At 39.8% G+C, this 23151-nt stretch overlaps 1 pseudogene; it reads right to left on the reverse strand.

The window, feature by feature from the left end:
- The window catches only part of LOC135228942 (amidophosphoribosyltransferase-like), a 50845-nt pseudogene extending 28267 nt beyond the window's left edge, over positions 1-22578 (reverse strand).
- Positions 22579-23151: the final 573 nt, after the last annotated feature.

The following is a 23151-nucleotide window of genomic DNA, read 5'->3' on the forward strand; positions in this document are numbered from 1 at the left end:
TTACTCATAAGTGGAACAGATTGAAAAGGAAGAACCATAGATTTTGAATGAACTAATGATGCATAGTTAGAAGCATCACCATAACAAAAGAAGAGCAAATGATACCAGAGTTCACAAAGAAGAGACTGTCCAAGAGATTAATAACAGTGCAGAGCTCTCAAAGTTTACTTCCTTTCAAGGACACTAAACAAACAAACAAACAAACAAACAAACAAAAAAACCAAACCCATTACTGTTGAGTCATAGAGACCCTACAGGACAAAGTAGAACTGCCCCATAGGGTTTCCAAGGAGTGACTGGTGGATTTGAACTGCCAGCCTTTTGGTTCGCAGCAGAGTTCTTAACCACTGCACCAGTAGGGTTCCTTCAAGGACACAGTAATTTAAAATTTGAAATTAAATTAAAAATTAAAAGAACATGAAGTTGAGAAAATTCAACCCCTTTCATCCCATTAGATAGGAATAGAAGGAATATTCCTTCTGCAAGATAGGAATAGAAGGGATGTTCCCCCATATAACAAAAACCCATAAATAACATCACGCTCTTAGTGAGAGCATTCTCATTAGGATCCGGAACAAGACAAGGATGCCCACTCTCAACACTGCTTTTCAACATTGGTCTGGAAGTCCTAGACAAAACAATTAGGCTAGGAAAAAAAAATAAAGGTAAAAACTCTCTCTTTTCACAGATGACATGATTCTATATGCAGAAAGCTCCAAAGATTCCATAAGAAAGCTATTAGAACTGATAAATAAATTCAGCAAAGTGGCAAGACACGAAGTCAACACACAAAAATCAGTAAGGTTTCTATACATCAGTAATGAGAAAGTAGAAAAGAAAACTAAGGAAACATTGCCATTTACAATACCATTTGTCTTAGTTGGGTTTTTTTAGAGGAGCAAAATTAGTGAGGCATACATACGTAAATATAGAGAGAGAGATATACTTCAAGGAAATGGCTCATGCAATTGTGGGGACTGGCAAGTCTCAAATCTATAGGTCAGGCAGCAGGCTGGAGACTTCTGCAGGCTTACATCTCAAGACCCAGAGGTCAAACAACGAGAAGAGTGAAGGTTGGAGAGAATGAGCTCTTCCAGAATATCCATTTATATTTTGCAGGCATACCACACTCTCAAGAAAATTCCCCTTTAAACTGATTGGCTGATCACATCAGATCATATCACATAAAGCAATTACATTATATTACATCATTGCATTGCGTTGCGTTGCGTTGCGTTGCATTGCGTTGCGTTGCGTTGCATTGCATTGCATTACGGAACAGCACCAGTCCAGTATCTGGCCAAACCACTGAGAATCAGCCTAGCCAAGTTGGCACATAAAATTAACCATCACAGCATCTAAAACATAAAGTACCTAGGGATAAATTTAACCAGAAAAGTGAAAGACTTGTACACAGAAAACTGTAAAACATTACTAAAAGAAGTTAAATACGGATGAAATAAATGAAGGACTTCCTGTGTGTGTGGATTGAATGGCTTAATAGTTACCATGTCAATACCACCCATCTTATGCTGGGTTCTCTAGAGAAGCAAAAACAGTGAAGTATATAAATATATATAGGGAGAGATTTATATCAAGGAAATGGCTTACACGTTTATAGAGGCTGGAGTTTCCCAAGTCCATGGGTCAGGCTGGGGGCTTCTCCTGACTCACATAGCTGCAGAGGCTGAAGAACCCAAGATCGCTAAGTGAATCTGCAGAGCTCTGGCTCACAAGCTACGGAGACTGCCGAATCCTAATATCAGCAGGTAAGATGGCAGGCAAGCTGCTACTTCAAGTACCAGGTACTGGAGGTCAGATGAACAGGAGCCAGCCACAGGATCCAGAGGGCACAAAAGTCCATGAGCCTTGCCAGAAAGTCCACCTATGTTGAATGCAGGCCAAACCCCCAAGGAAATTCCCTTTCAACTGATTGGCTACTCACAGCAGATCCCATCATGGAGGTGATCACATTATATCACATTATATCAGATCTCATCATGGAAGTGATTGCATTATTATACTGCTGCCAAAGTACATCATAACTGCCAAACCACTGAGAATCATTACTCAGGCAAGTTGACACAAACCTTAATGATCACACCACCCAACCCAAAGCAATCTATAAATTCAATGCAATCCCAATCAAAATTCCAATGGCCTTTTTTGCAGAAATTGAAAATCCAATCTTCAAATTTATGTGAAAGGGCAAGGGACCCCAAATAGCTGAAGCAATTTTGAAGAAGAATCAAGTAGGACTCACACACCCTGATTTCAAAATAAAACCATAATAATTGAAACATCTTGGTACTGGTATAATAGACTTGTACACAAATGGAACACATTTTAGAGTCCAGAAATAAATACAAACATATTTTTGACAAGGATGCTAAATCTATTCAAGGGGAAAACGGTGCTGGAAAAATTGGATTTCCACATGCAGAAGAATGAATCAGGATCTTTGCCTCACACCATATACAAAAACCAATTCAAAAAGGATCAAGGACCTAAATGTAAAAACTAAAACCATAATATTGTTAGCAGAAAATAGAGGCACGGCTGCAGGACCTAGTTTTTTAAAATGAATTATCAGATGTAATGACAAAAGCACGAGCCGCAAAAGACATAGATAAATGGAGCCTCATAAAAATGAAAATACTTCTGTTCATCAAAGGACATTATCAAAAAAGTAAAAAGACAACCTACAGATTAGGAAAAAATTGGGGGGATCCACATATCTGACAAGGGTCTAATATCCAAAATTTATTTTTAAAAAACTTCTATGACTTAAAAACAAAACAAAAAAAAACCCAATCAAAACATGGACAGAGGACTTGAACAGGCATTTCACCAAAAACGATATTGAAAGGGCCAACAAGCATATAAGAAAAGTGCTCAGTGTCATTAGCCATTACAGCAATACCTATTTCTGTCAAACCTTGGTTCTCACCCATGGTAACCCTATAGGACAGAGTAGAACTGCCCCATAGAGTTTCCAAGGCTGTAAATCTTTACAGAAGCAAAATGCCACATCTTTCTCCAGCAGAGCAGCTGGTGGATTTGAACCACCAACCTTTTGGTTAGTGCTCACCATTAGGAAAATGCAAATCAAAACTCCAATGTGATATCACTTCATTCCCATTATAATGGCATTGATTTTTTTTAAATGGAAAATAACAGGTATTTCCAAGGTTGTAGAGAAACTGGAACCCTCATTTACTGCTGGTGGCAACGTAAAACAGTACTGCCACTGTGGAAAACAGTTTGGTGGTTCCTGAAAAAGTTGAACTTAGAACTACCGTATGACTCAGCAATTCTACTCCTAGGTACGTACCCAAAAGAATTAAAAGCAGGAACACAAACAGATACCCGTACCTCAGTGCTCGTTGCAGCACTATTCACAATAACCAAAAAATGGTAACAGCCTAAGTGTCCATCAACAGAAGAATGATTAAACAAAATGTGATGCATAAATACAATGGAATATTAGTCAATCATGAAGAGAAAGGAAGTCCTGAAGCATGCCACTACATATATGAACTTTGAAAACATCATACTGAGTGAAATGAATTAGTCACAGATGGACAAATATTATATAATGTCACTTATATGAAATAAGCAAATATATAGAAAAAAACAAACAAAAAGTGGTTACCAAAGGTGGGAGGGAAGGCAAAAGGGAAACATTTTGCTTAGGGTGCATTGAATTTATGTCAATGGTGATGAGATAGTTTGGCAAATAATAGGGAGAATGGTAGGTAACATGAGGAGTGTAATCAATGTCACTGAATTATACATGTAGAAATTGTTGAATTGGAGAGTGTTTTGCCGTGTATATTTTCATGATAAAAAAGGAACATAAGGTTACAAATGATTTTCTGTTTTTTTATTAGCATACTTTTTAAAATGACTGTATTACATTGGCCACTATTTTGAAAATACATGGAACTTATGAATAAATCATTAGGCTATTTTAAGAATCAAATAAATAAATGCTGAATTTCTACTGTGTGCAGGACCGATACTGAATGTTTGAGGGATACAAAGATGAATAAAATAGGAGCTTCTGTATTAAAAAAAAAAAAAAAATTTTTTTTTTTTAGGACCTTACAAATTTAATGGACAGAAGGAAGCTCAATAGCAACATTTAAGGGCAGGTTTGAGAAAATATCAGAAGAGGTATATGGCAAAGCAGTGAGTGTAAAAGCCAAGTAAAAAGGACAGATGTAAACTTAGCAGTTGCAAGAAGGTAGGCTGGGGTGATCACGGAAGGCTTTATGGAACAGACAGAATTTGAGTTGGCCGTTTAACGAATGATTTATATTTTGAGTGCCCATACCCACCCATGCATACCCATACACACACACAAAGCTGCATTCTATTAAATATCTGTCAAATAGACCATTCATATATAATTTACAACCTGTTCTTTTGAATACATAGCTAATATTATTTTCACTTGTTGTTAGTTTCTGTCAAGTCCATTCCAACTCCTGGCGACCCCTAAGTGTTACAAAGTATTACTAATCCATAGAATTATCTTGGCTGTAATCTTAATGGAATCAGATTGCCAGGCCTTTCCTTCCATAGTATTTCTGGGTAAGTTCAAACTACCAATCTTTAGGTTAGCGGTCAAGCACCGTTTGCTCTACCTAGGGATCTATTATTTTCACTTAGCAAATTCCGTTTCTTTTGTTTCATTGGACCACAAAACATTTCAAACCTGTTACAATAAACTCAGGTGCTTGCAGAATACAAATCATTTTAAAATGAAAATTATTAGAATTTTTTGCAACAAAGTGCAGTGCTAATTGATGGACTCTGGCCCATTTTGGGGGTGGAAGAGGGGCTTCTTTTACTTGGCCCTGTCAACATCATAGAGCTACCAACCCTACTTCTTCTCTTTGTCAAACTTTCTACTTCATGTTCTGCTGAATTCCATGTTTATTTTCTGTGGTTTTACAGAATTTTTTTCTCCCAAATACCACCAATAATCTTCTAATCATTGGCCCTAATGGCCAAACCCAAGCAAAACAAGACCATTCTTGAGCTATTAGCAAACACTGTTTCTTGCCCCTCCTTTTCTTGAAACAGAAACCCTGGTGGCATAGTGGTTAAGTGCTGTGGCTGCTAACTAAATGGTTGGCAGTTTTAACCCACCAGGCGCTCCTTGGAAACTCTATGGGGCAGTTCTACTCTGTCCTATAGGGTCGCAATGAGTCGGAATCGACTCAACGGAAGTGGGTTTGGTTTTTGGTTTGTTTTTTCTTGAAACAGTTTGGTAAATTTGGGGTCATAGTGTTTCCTCTATCTTCTCAAGGACCCCTTCTTTTTCTTTTTCTTCCCCCACTCCTTAAGTGCATTCATTTCCAAAAACTCACTCTTGGCCTCCTGTGCTTTCTTCAGTGAAATCACAAGGAATCAACTCTTTCCTCTGCAAAGATAACTCTCAAATCTGTTTTTGTAGTCCTAACCTCTCACCCCAAACACCAATTCAGTTTCTCAAACTATCTCCAGAAAATTTCGATATGGAGGTTCTGTTGTCACCTAAATCTTAAGCAGACAGAAAAGGCCACATAAACCAGAGACTCCATCAAGCCTGAGACCAGAAGAACTAGATGGTGCCCAGCTACAACCAATGACTACTCTGACAGGGAGCACAACAGAGAACCCCTAAGGGATCAGGAGAGCAGTGGGATGAAGACCTCAAATTCTCATAAAAAGACCAGACTTAATGGTCTGACTGAGACTAGAAGGACCCCAGAGGTCATGGCCCCCAGACCTTCTGTTAGTCCGAGACAGGAACCATTCACAAAGCCAACTCTTCAGACAGGGATTGGACTGGACAGTGGGATAGAAAATGATACTGGTGAAGAGTGAGCTTCTTGGATCAAGTAGACACATGAGACTATGTTGGCATCTCCTGTCTTAAGGGGAGATGGGAGGGTGGAGGAGGTCAGAAGCTGGATGAATGGACATGAAAAGAAATAGAGGAGGAAAGGATTGTGCTGTTTCATTAGGGGGAGAGCAATTAGGAGTATATAGCAAAGTGTACATAAATTTTCCTATGAGAGACTGACTTGATTTGTAAACTTTCACTTAAAGCACAATAAAAAATTTTTAAAAAGACTGGTTTCCTCATTCCTCAAACATTCTTGTATATTTATGCATCCACACTGTTACATATCCTAGTGCTCAAACTAGATGCCTTTTCCTCTGCTCTCATTTCTTCAAATCCTGCTTTGTCTTCAAGGCCTCTATGAAGACTTTCTGTCTAACAATCAATGCACACGGTTTTCTTCCTTTGCTTAATTCCTAGGACAGCCAACAGGATTCGTATAGGTGAAATCTGCAGTTAAGGGCAAGGAAATCATTGCAAGTGAGTGTCCTTAGGGAGGCTGGAATGTGCAAGACATTTTTAAAGGGAAACGAGTAAGCCTTTCTGACTTGAGTGACAGATTCATGGAGGGCAGTTCTGGGTGGTAAGTTTGGAATGATGAACGCTGTGGGGACTTTCAGTGTCAAGCCAAGGAGTATCTACTGCTGTGAATTCATCAGAAACTTGTTTACATTTAATATTATTTTAATTTCATGCTATTTTATTAATGAAAAATTATTTAGAAATTGCTGATCAATGGATGCAATAGCACTCCCTTTTAAAACAATGAAAATATTCATTTATCTAGAAAATTCTGTTCCCTGAATGTTCTGATTAAAAGCGAGTTTATTATATTTACTTTAGCTTTATTTGTTATCACTGTTATATTTTCTTACTTGAATCATTTTCGATTTAATGCTATCTTTAATGTCACAAGTTTATAGATGCCAATAAGTGAACAATGAAATAAGATTAAATGCAATAATATATATGATCATGTGATGGCTGAAAAAACAGGACCTAAAAGCTGGGACCTTTCTTTGAAATGTAGCCCTTTTTATTTAAAAAAAAAATTCTTTTATATTTTCCTTCAAAACTGTAATCAATTTGGTACCAATATGTAGTACATAGTTACTTTATGCAGTGAAGCTATGTTATGGATGAGACTATGTTATAAGTTAGTTCTTCCAACATTTCTTACTGTAGTTCCTTGGTGTAGCAGAGGGTCAGGTGGGAGAAGAGCTACTCAAAAACATCATATTGTAAGGTGCCCTCTTTAGGTGAAAACCAGTATGAGAAACTATGGGAACCTTAAGGTGTGACAATAGAAAAAAAAAATCTGTTGCCATCGAATTGACTCTGACTCATAAAAAATCATAAAATCAGGTGGAAAATATGGTTGGAGCTATGTAGAAAATTGTTTTCTTAAAAGTATTTGGATTAAATTGTAAATTAAATGGTACAGGAACAGCTTTAGCATAACTGAGGATTCTTGATAACTTTATGACTTGGAACAGTCATGCCCAGTCTCTGGGCATCAGTTTTCCACACTGTAAAACATGGGACTGAGATGATATGGAAGAGAGGAGGTTGTACTTAGAAAATCTCTCAAAGGTTCCAGACGATGCTGACATTCTGTGGTTCTAGAATTTAGTTTCAAACATAATTCTAGGAAGAGCTCTGGGCCCTTCACTCAACATCAGCAATATTTATTGAAAATTCTATGCAACGTTTGTTATGGATAGAATTGTGTCCTCCAAAAATATGTGTTGTAAATCCTAACCCCTATACTTGTGGATTTAATCCCATTTGGGAATAAGATTTTCTTTGTCATGTTAATGAGGCCATCAGTTTAGGGTGTGTCTTAAACCAATCATTTTTGAGATACCAAAGGAGAAGATTAGGCACAGATCCAGGCAAGCATAGATGGGGAAAGATAGATGCCATGCCACATAAAGATCACCAAGGAACTGAGCAACAGAAGCTGAAAAAAGAAAATGGCATTTCGCCAGTGCTGACAGAGTATTTCCCTAGAACTGACACCCACAATTTAGGTTTCTAGCCTCCTAAACTGTGAGAAAATAAATTTTTGTTTGTTAAAACCACCTACTTGTGGTATTTCTGTCATAGCAGCACTAGATAACTAAGGGAGCCCTGGTGGCGTAGTGGTTAAGAACTCAGCTGCTAACCAAAAGTTGGTAGTTTGAATCTACCAGCTGCTTGCTAGAAACCTGATGGGGCAGTTCTACCTTGTCCTATAAGATCACTATGAGTCGGAATTGACTCAATGGCAACAAGTTTGGTTTATTGAAACCCTGGTGGCATAGTGGGTAAGAGCTATGGCTGCTAACCATAAGAAAGGCAGTTCAAATCAATCAGGTGCTCCTTGGAAAATCCATGGGGAAGTTCTCTTCCATCCTATAGGGTTGCTATGAGTCAAAATCAACTCCACAGCAACGAGTTTGGTTTTTTGGTTTTAGATAACTAAGTCACTGCCCTAAATATATTTCAGCACTTGCTTGCTCATACTTTAAAGGAAATAGAAACTTCCTACCCCTGCAGTCCCACCATAGGTAGTAACCATGTTTTGTATTCTTTGGCCCCATTGCACTGGCTATGACTGACTGGGTCACAAATGAGTACTTAACAAGACAAATTTATTCCTAGGCTTTGCATGGATTTATGACCCGTGGATCCTAGCTTACAAAAGATGAAGTAAGCCAAGCAAACTCTACTCTGAGACAGTTAGCAATGGAAGCAGAAGCCAAAAGGATGAATTGAGAATTGCCATAATAATTATTGCAAATGTTCGTGTTGCACTTGCTATATATGCCAGCCAAATATTAATTCATTCAACCCTCACAACAGCCTATGCAGTAGATTCTGTTTCTGTTATTATCATCATCATCGAGCAAATGAGTAAATGGAATCACAGAGAAAGTAAGTAACTTCTCAGGGATGCCCAGGCAGAGCTAAGATTGAAACCCAGACGGTCTGGCTCCAGAGTCTGTGCTATTAACTACTACTCTATATAGTCATGGGTTTCAAGTATAGCAAGTCAAAGGGCCACATGCAAGCTGAAGTTTTGAGCAAATAGAAATAATAAAGTAGAGGTAGAGGAAACTGGATTGCAAAAAAACAGAGGACATGGCAGACTCACAGACAGAAGGAGAGATATCAAGGGAAGGACTATGGAGCCCAAGAGGGAGTGACCTGCTTGAATAATAATAATAGTTAATATTTATAATAAAAACTTATTAAGTGCCAGCTTAGTTCTTAATCCCCACATATTTATTACGAAGTGTGGTTATTATTCTCTTTTTAAAGATGGATAAATTGAGGCACAGATTCATTCATTGAGTTGCATATGGTCACACAGTTGGACAGTGGCAAAACCAGAATTTGATTTCAAAGTTTATACTTGTAACTACCCCACTTCTATCCCATTTCCTGTTCCTGTGAGTCCCGGCTATGCATAAACTACTGCCCTTAACTTTCCTTGAGACCCTGTATATATTTAACCTAACCCTGGCCCCTTTTATTTGAGCTAAACCTGTTGGGTCTCTGTTCTTGCAAAGAAAACAATGTTAACTGAAACATACAATGCCACATCAGACGGTGTAGAGGAGGATATAAAGGTGTTTAACATGATCCCTTCTCTCAAAAAATTGGAAATCTAATTGGAACAATAGGCTATCAAGGTAGAAAATCACTAATAATAACAGGTATTATGTATGCAGTATTTGTTGACAGGGTGATGAGGGAGTGAAGACCGAGGTTAGAACAATGGCCCCTGAAGCTCTAAGATGTATAGAAGGTTCATGTCTGGTTCCTTTAGCCTTGACTACCTGAAGTTGGTCACTTGCAAACACTACTGCAAAAGCTTCTACAGAATTTGAAGACACATTTCCAAGTTCACTCTCATCACAAAGAAAATCCAATCTTATAGAAATTCCCCTTTCACAAGCATTCCACTGAGGTGGGTTTGGGTACCATCTGCTTCTAACACTCATTGGGTTTTTGAAAGGAATCATTGTGACTGCCAGGAACCACAGCAGAAGGCCAAATGGACAACTGGAAGTCACACTCCAGTTTACCCACTTGCCTTTTACTATCAAGATATAGAATTAGCCAGAATGGCTGAGAAGGTCACATAACTCAATCCTAAAAATAGTTTTCACTAAAAAATCTTAAAATGCAAAATCTCTGGGGGATTGTACCAGCCAGATACCAACCTAGGAAATGAACTCTTGAGGACTATTCAAAACCAAAAGATTTACAGCAAGGTACCAGAGAGGTTAATCTGCAAATGACAACAACTTCAGAACAATAAAAGAGGGAATAAACAATGTAAGTATAGAATTTTCTAATGGAGAGGAAAGCAAGGCAATATCAAGTGATAATAGACTGATTCAAACCTAGGAAGTTAAGGGTAAATTTCAAGGTAACCACAAAGAAAGTTAGCAAATGTATTCATCAAAATAAAGAACAAAAACGTAAAGTTTAAAAAGCAGTACAAAATGACAGCAATAAACTCACACTTATCAATTTTATTACACTGAACATAAATGGCCTAAATGCACCCATAAAGAGGCACAGAGTGACAGAATGGATTTAAAAAAAAAGGATCCATCAATATGCTGTCTACAAGAGACAGGTCTTAAAAACAAAGATGTAAATTTATTAAAAATCAAAGGAAGGAAAAAAATACCTTCAGCAAACAGCTACCAAAAAAGAGCAGGAGTGACAATACTAATCTCTGATAAAATAGACTTTAAAACAAAATTCATCATACAAGACAAAGAAGGACACTAAATAATGATTAAAAGGATGAGCCATCATGAAGAAATAATCATAATAAATATCTACTCACGCAATGACAGGGCTCCAAAATACATAAAATAAACTCTAACAGCACTGAAAAGAGAAACTGACTCTTCCACAATAATAGTAGGAAACTTCAACACACCACTCTCGGTAAAGGACAGAACATCCAGAAAGAAACTCAACAAAGACACAGAAGATCTAAAGGACACACTCAGCCAATTTGCCCTCATAGACATATATAGAACACTCTATCCAACAGCCGCAAAGTACTCATTCTTTTGCAACGCACATGGAATGTTCTCCAGAATAGACCACATCTTAGGCCACAGAGCAACCCTCAACAAAATCCAAAATATTGAGATAATGCAAAGCATCTTCTCTGACCACAATGCACCAAAGTAGAAATTAACAACAGGAAGAGCAAAGGGAAAAAACAAAACAAAACAATTACATGGAAACTGAATAACACCCTGCATAAAAACCACTCAGTAATAGAAGAAATCAGAGGTGGAATAAAAAAATTCCCAGAATCAAACGAGAATGAAAACATCATACCAAAACCTTTGGAACACAGCAAAGGCAGTGCTCAAAGGTAGATTTATAGCAAAAGATGCACACATCAAAAAAGGAGAAAGGGACAAAATCAAAGAATAAATCCTACAAATCAAACAGAAAGAGAACAGAAAAAGAGGCCCACAGCCTCCAGAAGAAATTAAATAATAAAGATCAGAGCAGAAAAAAATGCAATAGAGAATAGAAAAATAATAGAAAGAATCAACAAAACCAAAAGCTGGTTCTTTGAAAAGGTGAACAAAATCAGCAAAACCACTGGCCAAACTGACAAAAGAAAAACAGGGCAGGACAAAAATAACCCAAATAAGAAATGAAATGGAGACACTACAACAGACCCAACTGAAATATAAAGGATCATAACAGAGTATTATAAAAAACTATACTTCAATAAGTTAAAAAACCTAGAGAAAAAGGACAAATTTCTAGAAACACACTACCTATCCAAATTAACACAAACTGAAGTTGAAAATCTGAACAGACCCATAAAAAGAGAAAAGATTGAAAAGGTAATGAAAAAACTCCCAACAAGAAAAAGCCCTGGCCCAGATGGCTTCACCAGGGAATTCTACAAAACATTCAGAGAAAAGTTTAAGCCAGTTATTACTCAAACTATTTCGGAGCACAGAAAAGGAAGGGATACTTCTGAATTCATTCTATGAAGCCAGCATAACCCTGATACCAAAACCAGGCAAAGACACCACAAAAAAAGACAATTACAGACTAATATCTCTCATGAATGTAGATGCAAAAATTGTCAACAAAATTCTAACCAATAGAATTCAGCACCATATCAAAAAAATAATATACCACTACCAAGTAGAATTCATACAAGGTATGCAAGGATGGTTCATTAGAAAATCAATCGAAGTAATTTACCACAAAAATAGAAAAGAAAAGAATCACCTGATCATCTCAATCAATGCAGAAAAGGCATTCAATAAAGTTCAGCACCCATGTCTGATAAAAACTCTCAGTAAAATAGGTATAGAAGGGAAATTCCACCACATAAGGAAGGGCATGTATACAAAACCAACAGCCAATATCATTCTAAATGGAGAGAGTCTGAAAACATTCCTCTTGAGAACAGGAACAAGACAAGGATGTCCTTTATCACCACACGTATTTAATATTCTGTTGGAAATCCTAGCTGGAGCAATAAGGCAAGAAAAAGAAATGAAGGGTATCCAAATTGGTAATGAAGAAGTAAAACTGTCCCTATTTGCCTATGATATGATACTGTACATAGAAAACCCAAAAGACTCTATGAGAAAACTACTGGAGGTAATAGAAAGTTTCAGCAGAGTAGCAGAATACAAGATAAACCTACAAAAATCAGCTGGCTTCCTATACACCAATAAAGAGAGCGATGAAAAGGAAATCAGGAAAACAATACCATTTATAATAGCCCCTATAAAAATAAAATACTTGGGAATAAATCTAACCAGGGATTTGAAAGACTTATACAAAGAAATCTACAAAACACTACTGCTAGAAACCAAAAGAGATCTACAGAAATGGAAAAACATACCATACTCATGGATAGGTAGACTCAATATTGTGAAAACGACAATTCTACTCAAAGCACTTTACAAGTGCAATGCAATCCCGATCCAAATACCAACAACATTCTTTAAAGAGACGGCAAAAATTATCATTAACTTCATATGGAAATGGAAGAAGCCCCGGAATAGTAAAGCAGTATTGAAGAAGAAGAAGAAAGTAGGAGGACTAGCACTACCTGACCTCAGAACCTACTATACAGCTACAGTAGTCAAAACAGCCTGGTGCTGGTACAATGACAGATACATTGACCAATGGAACAAAATTAAGAACCCAGATGCATATCCATCTACCTGTGGTCACCTGATCTTCGACAAGGGCCCAAAGTTCATCAAATGGGGAAAAGACATTCTTTTTAACAATAGTGCTAGCAAACCTGGATGTCCATGTGCAAAAAATGAGACAGGACCCATACTTCACACCATACACAAAAACTAATTCAAAATGGATCAAAGACCTAAATATAAGGTCAAAAACTATAAAGATCATAGAAGAAAAAATAGATCAATGCTAGAGGCTCTAATACATGGCATTAACAGGTTACGAGCCATAACTAACAACACGCAAATCTTCTAAAAACTAAACATTTATACTCATCAAAAGACTTCACCAAAAGAGTAAAAAAAAAGAACCTATAGACTGGAAAAAATAAATTTGCCTATTACAAATCCAACAAAGGTTTAATCTCTAAAATCTATAGGAAAATCCAACACCTTTACAACAACAAAAAACGAATAATCCAGTTAAAAAATAGGCAAAGGCAATTAATAGACACTTCACCAAAGTTTTTTTTTTCACCAAAGAAGAGATTCAGCAGCTAACAGACACATGAGGAAATGGTTGAGATCACTAGCCATTAAAAGGAAAAACCCATTGCCATCAAGTCGATTCCAATTCAGTGACCCTATAGGACAGAGGGGAACTGCCCCATAGAGTTTCCAAGGAGCACCTGGTGGATTCAAACTGCTGACCTTTTGGTTAGCAGCCATAGCACTGAACCACTGCACCATGAGGGTTTCCCACTAGCCATGAAAGAAATGCAATCAAAGCCACAACGAGATGCCATCTCACCCTGGCATTACTGGCACCAATCAAAAATAAAAAAGAACAAATGTTGGAGAGGTTGCAGAGAGATTGGAATTCTTGTGCACTGCTGGTGGGAATGCAAAATGAAGCAACCTTTTTGGAAAGCCATATGGCACTTCCTTAGAAAGCTAGAAATAGAAATACCATATGATCCAGCAATCCCACTCCTAGGAATATAGCCTAGAGAAAATTAGAGTCGTTACACGAATAGACATGTGCACATCCATATTCATTGCAGCATTGTTCACAACAGCAAAAAATGGAAAAAACCTAGATACCCATCAACAGATGAATGGATAAACAAACTATGGTACTGTGGTTTATACACACAATGGAGTACTACTCAGAGATAAAGAACAATGATTAATCTGTGAAGCATCTCACAACATGGGAGAATCTGGATGGCATCATGCTGAGTGAAATAAGTCAATCACAAAAGGGCAGATATGTATGAGACCACTACTATAAAAAATCATGGAAAGGTTTACACATAAAAGGAAACAATCTTTGACGGTTATGAGAGGAGGGGTGGGGATGGAAAAACACTAGACAATAGATAAGTGGTGATTCTGGTAAAGGGTAAGACAGCACACAGTGCTGGGGAAGCCAGCACAACCTGTACAAGGCAAGGTCATGGAAGCTCCATAGACACATCCAAACTCCCTGAGAGACCGAATTTCTGGGCTTAGGGCTGCGGGGACCATGGTGTCAAGGAACATCTAGCCCAACTGGCACAACATAGTTTATTAAAAAAATGTTCTACATTCTACTTTGGTGCATAGTGTCAGGGGTCTTAAAAGCCTGCGAGTGGCCATCTAAGGTACTCCACTGGTCTCACCCCTTCAGGAGCAAGGGAGAATGAAGAAAACTAAAGATACAAGGGAAAGATTAGTCCAAAGGACCAATGGACCACAACTTCCACGGCCTCCACCAGACTGAGTTCAGTACAACTAGATGGTGCCCGGCTACCACCACTGACTGCTCTGACAGGGATCACAATAGAGGGTCCTGGCCAGAGCTGGAGAAAAATGTAGAACAAAATTCTAACTCACAAAAAAAGACCAGACTTTCTGGTCTGACAGAGACTGGAGAAACCCCGGGAGTATGGCCCCTGGGCACCGTTTTAGCTCATAAATGAAGTAACTCCTGAGGTTCACCCTTCAGTGAAAGATTAGACAGGCCTACACATAAATCAGAGACTACATCAGCCTGAGACCAGAAGAACTAGATGGTGCCCGGCTACAGCCGATGACTGCCCTGACAGGGAACACAACAGAAAATCCCTGATGTGTCAGGAGAACAGTGGGATGTAGACCTCAAATTATCATAAAAAGACCAGACTTAATGGTCTGACTGAGCCTAGAAGGACCCTGGAGGTCATGGTCCCCAGACCTTCTGTTAGCCCAAGACTGGAATCATTCCCAAAGCCAACTCTTCAGAGAGGGGTTGGACGGGACTATAAGACAGAAAATGATACTGGTGAGGAGTGAGCTTCTTGGCTCAAGAAGACACATGAGACCATGTGGGCAGCTCCAGTCTAGAGTCGAGATGAGAAGGCAGAGGTGGACAGGAGCTGGCTGAATGGACATGGGGAATACAGGGTGGAGAGGAGGAATGTGCTGTCTCATTAGGGGGAGAGCAACTAGGAGTACATAGCAAGGTGCATATAAATTTTTGTATAAGACACTGGCTTAATTTGTAAACTTTCACTTAAAGCACATACACGCAAAAAAATGATTAAATGGCCCCATAAAACGAAATGAGACTAAAGGGCCACAGCAACCCAGGGGCAAGGACTAGAAGGCAGGAGGGGGCAGGAAACCTGGTAATAGGGAACCCAAGGTTGAGAAAGGAAAGTGTTGACATGTCATGAGGTTGTTATCCAATGTCGTAAAGTGGTATATATATACTGTTTAATGAGAAGCTAGTTTGTTCCATAAACCTTCATCTAAAATATAATAAAAAATATATGTATCTCTGGGGGAATCTGTTATTGTGTGTGTTTGTATTTGTGTGTCTTCTTTTTTTTGTAATTAGGGAGTGAAAAGGATTGAAATGATTCCTTATTTTAGCTTTGGACTGCCTCCTAAGGAATTGTACCAATTCTGACTTCAAAGGAAAAAAAATTACTTTATAAACCCCACAGGACCATTAAAAATTAAATTCCTAAGCAGTCATCAAGTGAATCAGTATGAGTAAGGATACAATAAAGCTTCATTAATTCAAACTAATTGGAAGATAGAGGAAGTGAGTAGTATGAATTATAGAATATTTTAAAAGGAATGTAATTTATGACATTCAAGTGTTTATAGTAACTAAAAGTAGACTCGCTATTGTATAGTCGAAGTCCTTGGGGGATTTGCATTAAGAGCAGGTTTTTCCGTCCATGTCTTTCAGTTCATATAATTTTTTCAGCCCAGAGTGCTTTTGTGTCCAACGACCAGATGCATATTGATCTTTCAAGATTTGAATGCTGCCTACTCTTTCATGCCTTTTTCTGATACATTCAACTGGACTTTCTTCTGCATTGCTTTGCAGTTCTTTGAGTTCCTATCTGTCAGATGCTTGGAGGCATGGACCAGGATTTAGTAATCTCTGTATCGACTATTCTTTTATTGACTATATCATTTAGTGTTGTGTCTTATACATTAAGGTATCTCAAAACATGCCTGATAAGTGCATTTACTAACAATTATTGATGTATACTGTTATAGACTTTTTAAAGGGTCATATCATTTTGAGTTCAGAAATGAAAGAAATTCAGTAGGATGTGTGGTAAAGAAAGCAGTCAACAGCAAGCAGTTACAAGTCTAAAATAGGTTAGATCTAATATTATAGTACCCTCAAATGAGAGAGCCCTAAGAATCTTGGAAACTATTTGGTTCAACCCTTTCATGTTTTAAAAAGTGCTTTATTGAGATGCAATTTACATACCATTAAAGTTCAATTGTTTAAAGTGTATAATCCAGTGGTTTTTAGTATATTCAAAGAGCTGTGGAAAGATCAAAATAATCTCATTTTAAAACATTATTATTATCCTTTCAAAAACAACCCATTGGCAGTCACTCTGACTTCCCTCCCTCTTCCCAATCCAATCCAGTCTTACACAACCACTTTCTGTCTCTGTAGATTTGCCTATTTCATATAAATGGAATCTTACAATATGTGGTCTTTTGAGATTAGCTTTTTTCACTTAACAAAATATTTTCAAGGTTCGTCCATGTTATAGCATAAACCAGTGTTTCATTCCTTTTATTGCCAAATAATATTCCATTGTATAAATATACCACGTTTGTTTACACATTCATCAATTGATGGACATTTGTGTTTTTCCACTTTTTAGGTGTTATGACTAATGCTGCTATGGACATTTGTGTATAGGTTTTTGTGTGAATGTATGTTTTCATCTCTCTTGGATATATACTAGGAGTGAAATTGTCACATCTTATGGTAAGTTTTTTAACTTTTTGAGGAACTACTGTGGTGCAATTAATTACTTTTGTGTGTGGCCTTTCCAGCCATGGCCTTGTAACTTCCACCCAGGTGATTGTGTGATAGGGTAATTATGTCTTACCAAGCGGATCAGTCAGTTTTGCCTTAAAAGAGAGTCAATTCCAGAACAGAGAGGAGGAACCCATCACCACCAAGAAAGGAAACCAGCAGCAGAGGCCCAGCAGCAGGAGATGGTGTGGTGGGCTTCCCGACCTACGGAGAAAGAAAGCTGAGTCTCCCTGGGTAGATACTGAGGGCTAGAGAGAGGCATGCCTACAAGCATGGCTGGAAAGAGGCTATCCTGATGGAAGAACTGTATCCTAAGTGTTCTTGAGCCTGAATTGTAACTGTTACTTCCCTAATAAACCCCATAATTGTGGGTATGGTCTGTGAGTTCTGTGTGGCCATTGCACTGAATTATCGAACCCAGTAAACAGTGCTGTGAGAGGGACTGTTGGTGTCAGAATTGGTAAAGATAGGGAGAAAAAAAGGCATGTCTGACCTCCTTCTCATGGGAATCAGCCTTGGGCTGTTGACTTTGCTTCTGTGAAGTTAGGGGAGTTCAGACACCACCCCCAGTTTTACAACTACCAAACTTTTTTCCAAAAAGGCTACACCATTTGACATTCTCAATAACATATGAGGATTCTGATTTCTCCACATCTTCATCATCATATTTATTGTATACCTTTTTGATAATAGCCATCTGTATAAATTATCTACTGCTGCTGTAACAGGAATATCACAAGTAGATGTCTTTAAAGAACAGAACTTTATTCTCTCACAGTCTAGGAGGCTAGAAGTCCGAATTCAGGGCACCAGCTCCCAGGGAATGCGTTCTCTGTTGGTGCTGGGGGGAAGTCTTCTCATCAAACTTCCTCTGGTTTAGGAGCTTCTCAGCACAGGGACTCCAGACCCAAAGGAATCACTCCACCCCTGGCGCTTCTTTCGTAGTGGCATGAGGTCCCTCTCCTCTCTGCTTGCTTCTCTCTTTAATATCTCAAAAGAGATTGACTCAAGATACAACCTAACCATGTAGATTGAGTCCTGCCTTATTAAGATAACTGCCTCTAATCTTACCTCATTAACATCAGATTTAGGATTTACAACACATAGGATAACCACATCAGATCACAAAATGGTGGAAAACCACAAAAAACTGGGAATCTTGGCCTAGCCAATTTGACACACACTTTGGGGGGACACAATTCAATCCATAATGTTCTACCCATTGGCAACCCCAAAATTCATGTCTTTGCTACACATGAAACACATACATCCCATCTAGTCATCTCAAAAGTTTTGAATCAACTCCAAGTCCAAATTCCATCCTGGGGCAAAATTCCTCTTCATCTGCGAAATCTAGAATACAAGTTATCTGCTTCCAAAATACAGTGGTGGAACTGGCCCAAGGTAGACATTTCCATTACAAATGGGAGAAATTGGAGGGAAAGAAAGAAAAACAGGTACCAACCAAGCAAGTCAGCAGAACACATTACATTAGCTCTCAAGTCTTGAAAATATTCCTCTGTTCTCTGAGACCATTTAGGCAATGGCTCTGCCTTCTAGACTTTCGGTGTTGGCTACAGTCTCCAGATTTTGAGTAGAGGCCCCCCAGCTCTGGGCTTCAGCTATGCCTTCCAGGCCCACTGGAATAGCAACTCTGCTCCCTCACATTTGGGAAGCCCCAATTTCCTAGTTCATATGAGTGGTGACATTAATCCTCAGCCCCAGCAGGCCCCATCCTTCTGCCCATAGGGCATGGCAGCCCTGCCCCCTCAGCTTTGGGCAGCTTATCTGGACTCATCTTGCAGGCACTTGGGAAAAGCAGCCTAACACTCCAGTACCAAGATGATGAAGATCTGACTCCTTGAATCCTAGGAGGCTGTGGCCCCATCCTTTGAAACTCCAAAGGCCATGGCTCCACACTTTGAGACCCCAGAAATCATGACCCTACCGTTTGAGACTGAGGCAGCTCTTATTCCTATGCTCCTTGTCTCTGCAGCTTCTGCTTCCTAGTTTCTTGGCCTCTTGGCCTCTTCGGCCTCTGGGGCTGGTCCAGAGTCTGCCCTGCTTGGACAAGTGTTCAAAAGCCCTTTAGCTCTATAGAGAAGTGCCTGGAGGCACCCCACTCTGCCAGTAATTCTCAGCTGGAAGGAACTCAGTTCTCTTGCTCCATGGGTTGGCAAACCTAGCTCAAAAATAAGTGTCTGGAAGCACTCCACTCTGCAAGGAAGGCTTCTGCACAAAGGCACTCTCTCTCACTCCTTGGGTTGGCTCCCTCGTCGTTTCATTCCGGACTCCTGGTTGTGCTGCCACCATTTCTCTGTTGCTGCTTCTCATCATCTGCACAGTCTCCAGTGTTACACCTCTCCTCGTTTCCTTCTGAGTTCTCATCAGAATTGTCTTTGATATCCATCATTCCACCTACAGTCTCTTCAAGGCAATCTAGACTTTTACTATTAGGCTCTTTAAAACTCTTCCAGTCTGTACCCATTCACAGTTTCAAAACTGCTTTCACATTGCAGGTATTTGTTTGTTAGAGTATCACCCCACTCGTCTGGTACCAAATTCTGTCTTAGCTAGCTAATGCTGCTATAACAGAAATATCACAAGTGGATGGCTTTAGCAAAGAGAACTTCCATTCTCTCACAGTTTGGGAGGCTGGAAATTCAAATTCGGGCACCAGCTCCAGGGGAAAGCTTTTTACCTCTGTCGGGCTCTGGTGGAAGGTCTTTGTCGTCAATCTTCCCCTGGTCTAGGAGCTTCTCACCACAGAGACCCCAGATCCAAAGGACAAGCTCCACTCCTATCCTGGCTCTTCTTGCTTGCTGGTAATGAGGTCCCTCTCCTCTCTTCTCTCTTTTATATCTCAAAAGAAATGGACTCAAGAAACAACCGAATCCTGAAGATTGAGCCCTGCCTCATTAACATAACTGCCTCTAATCCTGCCTCATAATATCATAGAGGTAGGATTTACAGCACGTAGGATATTCACAGCAGATCACTAAATGGTGGACAACCACACAATACTGGGAATCATGGCCTAGCCAGACTGACACACATTTTGGTGGGACACAATTCAATCTATAAAAAAGTCCCATGGAGAAGCAGAGTGGGCTAGGAGGACTTCCCAGAGGAGGTAGAATTTGAGCTGGATCTTGATGGATGATAACCAAAAAACCGAAACTCATTGCCATCGAGTCGATTCCAACTCATAACGACCCTACAAGACAGAGTAGAACTGTGACATAGGGTTTCCAAGGTGTGGCTGGTGGATTTGAACTGCCAACCTTTGGTTGGCAGCTGAGCTCTTAACCACTACGCTACCAGGGCTCCTGATGGATGATAGGGGTTTAAAGAAGTCGAGAAGGGGATACCTTTCCAGGCAGCCAGAGCAAAGTGGACAAATGCAGGAGATGTGAAGTGGGAGGTGAGAAGGAGGGTAGTTTGTGAAGAAAAAGGGATAAGGAGAAGAGCTTTGGTGGGGGGTGCTCTATTGTAGCAACTCAGTGCGCTATAGCGATTGAAGCCAACCTATAGTTATGGCCATCATCTCTCTGCATGATTGACTCACTAGTTGTGTCCTCTCTGGATTAATATCTCTCAGTTTTCTAATTCATCTGCATTCATTTTTCCCCAAGGGACTCAAGAGACTCCAGTACTCCTTAACAGGTCTTTTACCATGTTCACTGGATCATTTGCCCTTCTAGCATCACTCTCCCTCTCTCTACCTGAGCTCCAGCCTCCTTGGCCCTCTTTCAGCTCCTTCAATGAAATATGATCCCTCTCACCATGAGCATTTTCACATACTGTTCCTTTTGCAGGAAAGCTCCAACTTCTCTTAACCAAAGTTAATTCTTACTCTTCATTCCAAACTTATCCCAGCAATAATGCCCCCAGGAAACACTTCCTTAAGACTTGGTTTAGGTAATAGCCACTTACTACATACTCTTATAGCATCACAGCCCTAATGGTGCAGTGGTTCAGAGCTCAGTTTCTATCCAAAAATATTGTCAGTTTTTATCCACTAGCCACTCTTTGGAAACCCAATGGGGAAGTTTTACTTTGTCCTAAAGGGTCACTATGAGTCTGAATCGACCTGACTGCAACAGTTTTTTTTAATAGCATCACAGATCTTTTCTTCATAGCATTCAACGTAGGTATAATTTTACATGTTGTTTTGTAATTATTTGCCTGTGATTATTTGATTAAAGTCAGTTTCTCCCAACTGTAAACTCCAAGAGGATGGGGTTCATATCTGAGTAATCCAAAATTAATGCTAGTGGTGTTCACAAAAATTCTTCTTTCTGATCTTCTACCTTCATCTGTGAAATCTAGAATACATTTTATCTGTTTCCAAAATATATTGGTGGAACAGGCACAAGCCTGACGTTTCTATTACAAATGGGAGAAATTGGAGGGAAAGAAGGGATAACAGGTACCAAGCAAGTCAGCAGAACACATTGCATTAGCTCTCAAGGCTTGAAAATATTTCTCTGTTCTCAGAGACCATTTAGGCAATGGCCCTGCCTTCCAGACTCTGGGTGTTGGCCACACTCTCTGGATTCTGGTTGGAGGCCCCTCGGCCCTGGACTTCAGCTCCACCTTTCAGGCCCACTGGAACAGCAACTCTGCTCCCTCGGCTTGGGTGGCCCCATTATCAAGTCAACCTTAGTGGCAACCCAACCCCTTTGGCCCTAGCAGGATCCATTCTTCTGCCCATTGGGCATGGCAGCCCCACACCCTCAGCTTTGGGCAGCAGATCCAACCTCATCCCACTGGCACTCATGAACAGCAGCCCCACAGCCTGGAACCGAGTTGGCGAAGATTTGACTCTTTGAAACCTAGGAGACTGTGGCCCCACATTTTGAGACCCGGCATGCCATGGCTCCATTCTTTGAGACCCTAGAGGTTTTGGTCCTACCTTTGGGACCTAAGCAGCTTGGCTTCTTGTGCTCCTTATCTCTTTGGCTTCTGCTTTCTGATTCCTTGGTCTCTTGGCCTTGCAGGCCTTTGGGCCAGCACAGCATCTGTCCTCCTTGGGAAAGTTTTCCAAAGCTCTTTAACTCTACTGATAAGTTCCTGGAGGCACCCCACTCCCCCAGAAAGCCCCTTGCCTGAAGGCACGCAGCTCCCTTGCTCCATGGTTTGGCTCCCATGCCGTCTCATGCCAGTGTCTTGGTTCTGCTGCTGCTTTTTCTCTCCTGTTGCTTCTTGACATCTGCACCATCTCTGGTGTTACAGCTCTCCCCACTTTCTTCTGAGCTCTCATCAGAATTGTCTTTGATGTCCATAATTCCAGCAACAGCCTCTTCAAGGCAAGGCACCTCAAACTCTTCCAGCCCCTACCATTTCACAATTTCAAAACCACTTCCACATTGTAGGTATCCTTTAGAGCAGCAACTCACTCTTGGTAACAAATTCTGTTTCAGTTATCTAGTGTTGCTATAACAGAAATATCAAAAGTGAATGGCTTTAACAAACAGAAGTCTATTCTCTCACAGTCTAGTCCAGGAGGCTAGAAGTCTGAATTCAGGGTGCCAGCTCATGGGGAATGCTTCTCTCTCTGTCAGTGCTGGGGGAAGGTCCTTGTCATCAATCTTCCTCTGGTCTAGAAGCTTCTTAGCACAGGGACCCCAGATCCAAAATATACACTCCACTCCCAGCACTTTTTTCTTGGTGACATGAGGTCCCTCTCCTCTCTGCTTGAGTCTTTCTTTATATCTCAAAGG

Source organism: Loxodonta africana, chromosome X, assembly GCF_030014295.1.
Source record: "Loxodonta africana isolate mLoxAfr1 chromosome X, mLoxAfr1.hap2, whole genome shotgun sequence".
Taxonomy (NCBI): Eukaryota; Metazoa; Chordata; class Mammalia; order Proboscidea; family Elephantidae; genus Loxodonta; species Loxodonta africana.